The sequence below is a fragment of the Bos indicus genome, chromosome 1 (genome assembly GCF_029378745.1).
Source record: "Bos indicus isolate NIAB-ARS_2022 breed Sahiwal x Tharparkar chromosome 1, NIAB-ARS_B.indTharparkar_mat_pri_1.0, whole genome shotgun sequence".
In the NCBI taxonomy this organism is placed as follows: Eukaryota; Metazoa; Chordata; class Mammalia; order Artiodactyla; family Bovidae; genus Bos; species Bos indicus.
The window spans coordinates 151,534,338-151,544,226 of NC_091760.1; positions in this window are offsets into that span (position 1 = coordinate 151,534,338).

Consider the following 9,889-nt stretch of genomic DNA (forward strand, 5'->3'; position numbering starts at 1 on the left):
GCCAAAGTATTGGAGTTTCAGCTTCAACATCAGTCCTTCCAATGAATATTCAGGACTGATCTCCTTTAGGATGGACTGGTTGGATCTCCTTGCAGTCCACGGGACTCTCAAAAGTCTTCTCCAACACCACAATTCAAAAGCATCAATTCTTCAGCGCTCAGCTTTCTTTATATAGTCCAACTCTCACATCCATACATGACCACTGGAAAAACCATAGCCTTGACTAGACAGACCTTTGTTGGCAAAGTAATGTCTCTGCTTTTGAATATGATGTCTAGGTTGGTCATAACTTTCCTTCCAAGTAGTAAGCGTCTTTTAATTTCATGGCTGCAATCACCATCTGCAGTGAATTGGGCTCCCAGAATCATCCAAATCCCAGGAGCCCAATTCACTGCAGATGGTGATTTGACCATTATGTTAGAGGGCATGAAAATTTTCCACAAATAATTGAATCTCAGTTCATTTTTTCTCATTTTTTCTCTCGCTCTGTGCTTCATTTTATGTAAATTCTGTTGTTACATCCACAAGTTCATTGGTCTTTTCTTCTGAAGTATTAGAATGTACTATTATTCCTTCTGCTAATGCTTTTTAAATTTCCTTTATTGTAAGCGTCATCTCTTTAATTTCCATTTCAGTTCAGTTCAGTCGCTCAGTCGTGTCTGACTCTTTGCGACCCCATGGACTGCAGCAGGCCAGGCTTCCCTGTCCATCACCAACTCCCGGAGCTTGCTCAAACTCATGTCCATCGAGTCGGTGATGCCATCCAGTCATCTCATCCTTTATCGTCCCCTTCTCCTCCTGCCTTCAATCTTTCCCAGCATCAGGGTCTTTTCCAATGAGTCTGCTCTTCACATCAGGTGGCCAAAGTATTGGAGTTTCAGCTTCAACATCAGTCCTTCGAATGAATATTCAGGACTGATTTCCTTTAGGATGGACTGGAACTAAATTTCCATTTAGTCCTTTTAAATGTATCTCATGTCTCTCCTCATTATGTTTTCCTTTAAATATTAAAATCTACGTGTAATTCCTGATTTAATGTCCTCATCTACTAATTCCATCATCTGTAACTTCTGCTTTGCTTCTAAAGATAGGAATTTCTCCTAGTCATAGGGAGTTTTTGGTAATTTTTTCAGGCTACTGTAAATGTTATGTTTTAATGTCTAGATTTTGTTGTTTTCCTGTATAGAGTGATGGACTTTGTTTTGGAAGGAGAAAAGTTACTTGAAGGTCAGATTGATCCCTGTGAGCCTTGGTTTGCTAGGGAAGGGCCAGAATAACTTGACTCCACAGAAAGTTCAGCCCTGCCAGTATGGTGTGACTGCTCTGGGTTCCTCAATGAATGCCCCAGGTTGTAACTGAGGACTCTCCACTCTGACTGGGCAGAATTTAAGATTACACTTCCTTCAGCTTGCAGCACCTAGCCAGTCTTTGCAAATATCCACCGTATCCAGAAGCAACCCCGGACTTAGCAAACATCCAAGGAACCTCGATGCACGTTCCTGCAGCTTTTTTTTTTTCTGAGTAGCTCTTTCCTGTTTGGGAACCTGCCCTGTGACTTCGTCTAGCCCCAATCTCCCTGAATTTTGATCTCTGTCTCTTCAAGTCATGATGTGACTGGGCTCTGTCTTGGTTGCCCCTCTGTCACCTACGGTCGGAAAAATGTCTGGAGTTAGGAAGCTGGAGCAATCGAAAGGCTTATCTCTTTTGTTTCTCTGTGAGTAGGGAGGATGTGAATGTGAAGTCGCTTCAGTTGAGTCTGACTCTTCTTCTGTCGAGTGCAACCCTACAGACTGTAGCCCGCCTGGCTCCTCTGACCATGGGATTCTTTGGGCAAGAATACTGGAGTGGGTTGCCATGCCCTTCTCCAGGGGATCTTCCTGACCCCTGGGATGGAACCCGCATCTCTTGCACCTCCTGCATTGGCTGGCAAGTTCTTTACCACTAGCGCCACGGGGGAAGCCCACTAAGGACTGTAGATCTATGCTATGTATTGTCTAATGTCCAAAAACAGTTGTCTAATCAATTTTGTCCAATTTTCAAATAGTTTACAGTGAGAGGGTAAATCAGAACTTTGTCTTCTCTCATGGCCAGAGATGGTTCTCATTATATTTTAACTTCCTCTGCTTTGTTCATTATTTCCTTTGTCATTTATGTGATTATAGTTGTGCTTCTCCCTCTTTTCCTAAGTAGAGTTGTCTACGTTCTTTGTTGTCTTTTTTTCCCGTGAACTACATTTGAATTTATTACGTATGCTATGTTTTTAAAATTTCTATCTGATTACTTATTGCTTTTATCTTTATTATTTTCTTTCTTCTGCTCTCTTTTGGCTTGCTTTCAAATACTTTTTAATTTGGAACTTCAATTTCTTATTTTCTTTTTTAGTTAATTCCTCTAGCTGAAGCTAGGACTGTACTTCATGCCATGAGCTTGAAATTCAAATCTCATACATTACTTTTTAAATAAAATTTTGTTGAGATATAATTCACATACCCCCAAATTCACCTTGTAAAGAATGTATGACTCAGTGGCTTTTCATATACAGGTGACCCTTGAACAATGCAATGGTTAGGAGAGTTGACCAGCCGCATCTGAAAATACATGCATAACTTCATAGTCAGCCCTCTGTGTCTGCCATTCGGCATCTGTGCCATTCAATCAACCATGGATCATGTAGTTCTATACCATTGGGGAAAAAAATCCATGTAAAAATAGACCCACACAATTCAAACCTGTTTTATTCTAGGGTCAACTGTACCTACAAATGTGGGTGACCAACACTGTTATTTTGAAACATTTCCACCATCCCCAAAATTAACACTGTACCCACTCTCAGTCTCTCGTTTCTCCCCTCTTTCAAGCCTTTGCTGACCACTAATCTGCCCTCTGTCTCAACGAGTTTGCCTAATACGAACATTTAGTACCAGTAGGATCATACAGTATCTGGTATTTTGTGACTAGTTCCTTTCACATAGCATAATGTTTTCGAGTCATCCATATTCATCACGTGTCAGTACTTCATATCTTTTTTATTATCACTGAGTAATATTCCATGGAGAAGGCAATGGCACCCCACTCCAATACTCTTGCCTGGCAAATCCCATGGGTGGAGGAGCCTGGTTAGGCTGCAGCCCATGGGGTCTCAAAGAGTTTGACACGACTGAGTGACTTCACTTTCACTTTTCACTTTCACGCATTGGAGAAGGAAATGGCAACCCACTCCAGTATTCTTGCCTGGAGAGTCCCAGTGACAGCAGAGCCTGGTGGGCTGTCGTCTACGGGGTTGCACAGAGTCGGACACGACTGAAGCGGCTTAGCAGCAGCAGCAGCAGCAGTAATATTCCAATCAATAATTGCTTATCTATTCATCAGTTGGTGGATATTTGGGCTTTTCTACTCCTTAACTAGCACAGATAATGATTATATAAGTATTAGTGTATAGATTTTTGTGTAGATATATGTTTTAAATATGAAATAGGTCCTCGAATTGCTGGGTCATATGGTAACTTTATGTTTACATTTTTGAAAACTGCCAAACTGTTTTCCAAAGTCACTGCCACTGCACTATTTTAAAATACTATCAACTAGAGCCTACAGATGTAGCCCATTCTTCTCAAATGAAGCCTAATGCTCCTTCCTCACCTCAGAGGATGCAGGAGCCTCAAAAAAAAAAAAAAATACTATCAACTAAATCATACTTTAATTAAAAACAAAAGACCATCAATAAATGTAATTCACTATTTCAAAAATAAAATAGTACCATCTATGAATGAGAGGTCTAATTTCTCCAAATGCTTGCCAAATTTTGTCTTTTAAAAATTTTAATCTTCCTACTGGGTGTTCAGTTCAGTTCAGTCACTCAGTTATGTCCAACTCTTTGCAAACCCATGGACTGCAGCACACCAGGATTCCCTGTCCACCACCAACACTTGGAGCTTGCTCAAATTCATGTGCATTGAGTTGGTGATGCCATCCAAACATCTCATCTTTTGTTGTCCCCTTCTCTTCCTGCCTTCAATCTTTCCCAGCATCAGGTTCTTTTCCAATGAATCAGTTCTTCACATCAGGTGGCCAAAGTATTGGAGTTTCAGCTTCAGCATCAGTCCTTCCAATGAATATTCAGGACTGATTTCCTTTGGGATTGACTGGCAATCCAAGGAACTCTCAAGAGTCTTCTCCAACATGGTTCAAAAGCTCAGTTCTTTGGCATGCAGCTTTCTTTGTAGTCCAGCTCTTACATCCATACATGACTGTTGGAAAAACCATAGCTTTGACTAGACAGACTTTTGTTGGCAAAGTGATGTCACTGCTTTTTAATATGCTCCTAGGTTGGTCATAGCTTTTCTTTCAAGGAGCAAGCATCTTTTAATTTCATGGCTGCAGTCACCATCTACAGTGATTTTGGAGCCCCCAAAATTAAAGTATGTCACTGTTTCCATTGTTTCCCCATCTATTTGCCATGAAGTGATGGGACCAGATGCCATGATCTTAGTTTTCTGAATGTTGAGTCTTAAGCCAACTTTTTCACTCTCCTCTTTCACTTATATCAAGAGGCTCTTTAGTTCTTCTTCACTTTCTGCCATAAGTGTGGTGTCATCTGTGTATCTGAGGTTATTGATATTTCTCCCAGCAAACTTGATTCCAGCTTGTGCTTCATCCAGCCTAGCATTTCTCATGATGTACTCTGCATATAAGTTAAATAAGCAGGGTGACAATATACAGCCTTGACGTACTCCTTTTCCTAATTGGAACCAGTCTGTTGTTCCACGTCCAGTTTTAACTGTTGCTTCTGATCTGCACACAGATTTCTCAGGAGGCAGGTCAGGTGGTCTGGTATTCCCATCTCTTTCAGAATTTTCCACAGTTTATTGTTTTTCCAGTGGTCATGTATGGATGTGAGAGTTGGACTGTAAAGAAAGCTGAGCACCGAAGAATTGATGCTTTTGAACTGTGGTGTTGGAGAAGACTCCTGAGACTCCCTTGGACTGCAAGGAGATCCAACCAGTCCATTCTAAAGGAGATCAGCCCTGGGTGTTCTTTGGAAGGAATGATGCAGAAGCTGAAACTCTAGTACTTTGGCCACCTCATGTGAAGAGTTGACTCATTGGAAAAGACTCTGATGCTGGGAGGGATTAGGTGCAGGAGGAAAAGGGGATGACAGAGGATGAGATGGCTGGATGGCATCACCGATTCGATGGAGGTGAGTTTGAGTGAACTCTGGGAGTTGGTGATGGACAGGGAGGCCTGGCGTGCTGCAATGCATGGGGTCGAAAAGAGTCGGACACGATTGAGCGACTGAACTGAACTGATTGTGATCCACACAGTCAAAGGCTTTGGCATAGTCAATAAAGCAGAAATAGATGTTTTTCTGGAACTCTCTTGCTTTTTCCATGATTCAGCGGATGTTGGCAATTTGATCTCTGGTTCCTCTGCCTTTTCTAAAACCAGCTTGAACATCTGGAAGTTCATGGTTCACATATTGCTGAAGCCTGGCTTTTAGAATTTTGAGCAGTACTTTACTAGTGTGTGAGATGAGTGCAATTGTGCGGTAGTTTGAGCATTCTTTGGCATTGCCTTTCTTTGGGATTGGAATTAAAATTACCTTTTCCAGTCCTGTGGCCACTGCTGAGTTTTCCAAATTTGCTGGCATATTGACTGCAGCACTTTCACGGCATCATCTTTCAGGATTTGGAATAGCTCAACTGGAATTCCATCACCTGCACTAGCTTTGTTCGTAGTGATGCTTTCTAAGGCCCACTTGACTTCACATCCAGGATGTCTGGCTCTAGGTGAGTGATCACACCATTGTGGTTATCTGGGTGTGACATGTATCAAATTTTCATTTAGATTCACATCTCTTAACTGATGATATTGATCATCTTTTGGTCTTTTGTATATTTTCTTTACAGAAATGTCTGTTTAAATGCTTTACTCATTTTTAATTGGATTATTTGTCTTTCTGTTAAGTTGCTAGTGTCCTGTATGTATCCTGGATATGTGTATTATCAGATATGTGATTGACAAATGTCTTCTCTCAGTCTGTGTCTTTTGTGCTTTTTTTAAAAATTTTGATGAAGCCCAATTTATATATGTATTCTCTTGTCATTTGTGCTTTTGGTATTGTAGCTAAAAATTACTGCCAACTCAAAGTCACAAAGATTTATTCCTCTGTTTTCTTTTTAAAAGTTTTGTAGTGTTAGCTCTTACATCCGAGTCTATGGTCCATTTTGAGTTCATTTTTGTGTGTGTTGTGAGATAGGGTTTCAGTTTTATTATTTTGCATGTAGATATCCATTTTTGAAAAGTCTTGAATCATTTTTGTCAAGAAAGAAAAAGCACTCTTCTAATATGTAAATGAATGACTTTTGAGTTTCATACAGTCATAGGGCATTGCCTCTAAAAACATGCTAAGAGGTAACTTGTTTGAATGTCTTCAAACAAGTCAATTGATTTACTGAAGGCCCTCCTTGTCCCCATTCTATTTCCCACTGATGCATCCAGCATCTGCACCAAACCAGGAACGGTGCAGCTGGGCGACTACTCTGTTACTGTCAGAACTGGTTTTTCCTTTTAAGCCCCACATATTTATATTTCCACTCAGAAACTGAAAGTCTCAAAGACTAGTGGATATAGAGGTTTGTGGTATGGAGGGTTTGGGGAGAGATTGCTGGTAAGACATTTCATCTGAGAAAATAAAGTTCAGAACAAGCAGATTCAAGCAGAAGAAGCCTTAGAGTTAGTGTGAGAAAGAACTGTGGTTTGTTTGTCTGTTTGCTTTTTAAAAACACCCTTCTTTGGTAGAGAGTTCCAGAAAATCACTGTATTGTAAAGACCAGTACTTAAGTAGCAAAGTCACCAATGATGAAGACCTCTTGGATCTGGGATTGTGCACAGACATGTTCCATCTATCACTGAACTTTTGGGGCAGTAAACTTTTCACAGGCTCACTCAGATGCCATTGCTACTGCCTTTTAGTGAGGTAGATAAGTTTAGTTGCTAAGTCATGTCTGACTCTTGCGATCTCATGGACTGTAGCCCCTCCACCTCCCCCCCCCTGCCAGGCTCCTCTGTCCATGTGATTTTCCAGGCAATAATATTGGAACAGATTGCCATTTCCTTCTCCAGGGAGTCTTCCCAAGCCAAAGATCTAACCTGGGTCTCCTGCATTGCAGGCAGACTCCTTACTGACTAAGCCACCAGGGAAGTTCAACTTTTAGTGAGTCTTCCAGAATAACAGATGCTGGGAAACCAAAACCTTTACTTAGGGAGAGCCAGGATGGTGTGTGTGACTTAATTTCTTACAAGTCAATACCTACATGACACCAGAAGGATGCAACTGATACGAGGCAGTGCCAAGCACCGATAGACTGGAGGTCTTTGCAAGCAAGGCAGCAGAGACACTGGCTCCCCTGGGGCAGCTCTGACGGAGACTGCTTCCTAATAACTTCGGTACTGAGCAGTGAGTGATGAGACTGAGGCAGTGAGCACTGACTGAGGTTTCCTCTAGAAAATCTCCACACACTGTTGGGTGTTTCCCTTGGTTCCCATTGCTTCCGGTTGTATAGCAATCAAATCTCATGTCCTGGGTCTCAATGAGATTCTGTCAGTTTCATAATACCATCTGAGAAACCACTTTCCTTTTTTTCTAACTTTAATTTTTTAATTGAAGGATGATTGCTTTACAATGTTGTGTTGAATTCTGCTGTACAACAATATGAATCAATCATATATATATATGGTGGCTACAGTCCATGGGGTTGCAAAGAGTTGGACATGACTAAGCACAACACAACAACAACATATATATATACATACATACACATATATACATATATATATACATACATACATATATATGTATGTATAAAACTCCCTGCTGGCTCAGACAGTAAAGAATCTGCCTGCAATGCAGGAGGCCCAGGTTCGATCCCTGGGTCAGGAAGATCCCCTGGAGAAGGGAATGGCAACTCACTCAGTATTCTTGCCTGGAGAATTCTGTGTACAAAGGAGCCTGGTAGGCTACAGTCCATGGAATCAAAAACAGTTGGACCTAACTGAAGGACTAACATTTCATATATGTATATATATATACACTTATATATATATTTTTCTGTTATCTGCCACTATGAGCCTTGACCAGTGTAATCAGCAATCTCATTAACAGTAAAAGGACAGTGAATACGTTTTTCTGTAGGCCAAACTTAAGTCTAGATAATTGTCTCTTCTTGGAAGAGTACTTCATTTCTAAAAGGAAAAAATAGATATGTTACCAATTTGAATACAAAATTCAAAAAAGTTGAAAGAAGCAACAATCCTGAAGACTCAGAGGAGGATGAAAAAAAACTTCTGAAAATCACTTACTAAAGGAAAAATAAATGTTATTTTGGAGATAGTTTTTCATCCTTGGTAGAATACAAGATGGTGATACCTCCACAAAACAAGATCAGAAAGTAACAATCTAGGAACTGACTGTGGTGAAAGAGAAAGAACAGTGAGCATTAAAAACAGAAAGGTGGTAGGCAGTATACTGTGTGAGGGACACGTTTGTCACCAGCTCCACAAGACTCCTGGGCCCGGTAAGGTGGGGGAACAGTAACTGTATGAGAACCTCGAGGAAGGAGCACAATGTGTGACCAACGGCCCAGGGTGTGCTCTGCTCTGTGCATCCGATGTGGTGGGCCCTAGCCTGGGGTATTGTGCACGCACGTGGCACCACCTCCCTGGAGCATCAGTGGGAATTCAGATCCAATCTCTCCTTGTATAGAGATCACAGAGAGATAGGAACAGAGGAGTGGCGTGGGCTGTCTGGCTTCACTCAAGGTCCCAGGATGGTCTGAAGGCTCCTGGTTACCCTCAGTGGCTGTCCAGCTGCTGAAGGTTGGCGTGCCCAGACTGCCCCTGGAGACAGGGCTGCAGCCCCACTGCCCAGGCATCAAGTGGGTAGGGGTCAGCAAGTAGCAGTCTTCACTGCTCTTCCACAGATGATGGAAATAAGGTTGATGAAAAATAAACACTGCAGGACTTCCCTGATGGTCTAGTGGTTTGGTTGAGACTCTGCCCTTCCATTGCAGGGGGCGCGGGTTCGATCCTCGGTTGGGGAACAAGGATCCCACATGCAGTGTGGCCAGTGTTACTGTCAAGTACTTCTATACACCGTCAGTTTGATTGCAATTTAAAAAATTAAAAAATAATAAACCTCGCTTTCTTTAAAAAAAAAAAAAAATGTAAGATGAGCCAGGAGTATAAGATGAGGAAAACAGGCTTGGAGAGATGAGGAAGAATTCTAAGGAGACTAAAATGGCAATAACCTAAATACAGTTTGCAGGAGCCAAAGACTACAGCCTCAGAGCTGGTTAATGAAATACGCACCTGATTTGCTTTTTTCACCATTTAAACTTTTTACTTTTCATTGAAGTGTAGCCAGTTAACAATGTGATAGTTTCAGGAGGACAGCAAAGGGCTTCACCTGTACATGTATCCACTCTCTCTCAAACTCCTATCCCATCCAGGCTGCCACATAGCATTGAGCAGCGTTCCACAGGTTATCCAGTAGGTTCTTGGTTATCCACTTAAAACATAGCAATGTTATGTATCTGATTCTTAAAAACATATATATATAATAGATAAACTCTAGACAAATATAATCAAGAAAACAGGGGGAAAGGAGCAAATATAGAAATGAGAAAAAAAATAACTAAATTTCAAGCAAATATAATCAAGAAAAGGCAAATAAGAAATTATATGTTAGAAAGTTCAAGGCAAACAGTGTTGGAGGGAGAAATATATATTAAAAAAAAAAATGTAGGAAACTTAACCAATCGTAAAGTATGGACTCAAATCATAAACATGTAGCAGATAATTGGGGAAAGGTGAAGAATAAATAGATATTTGA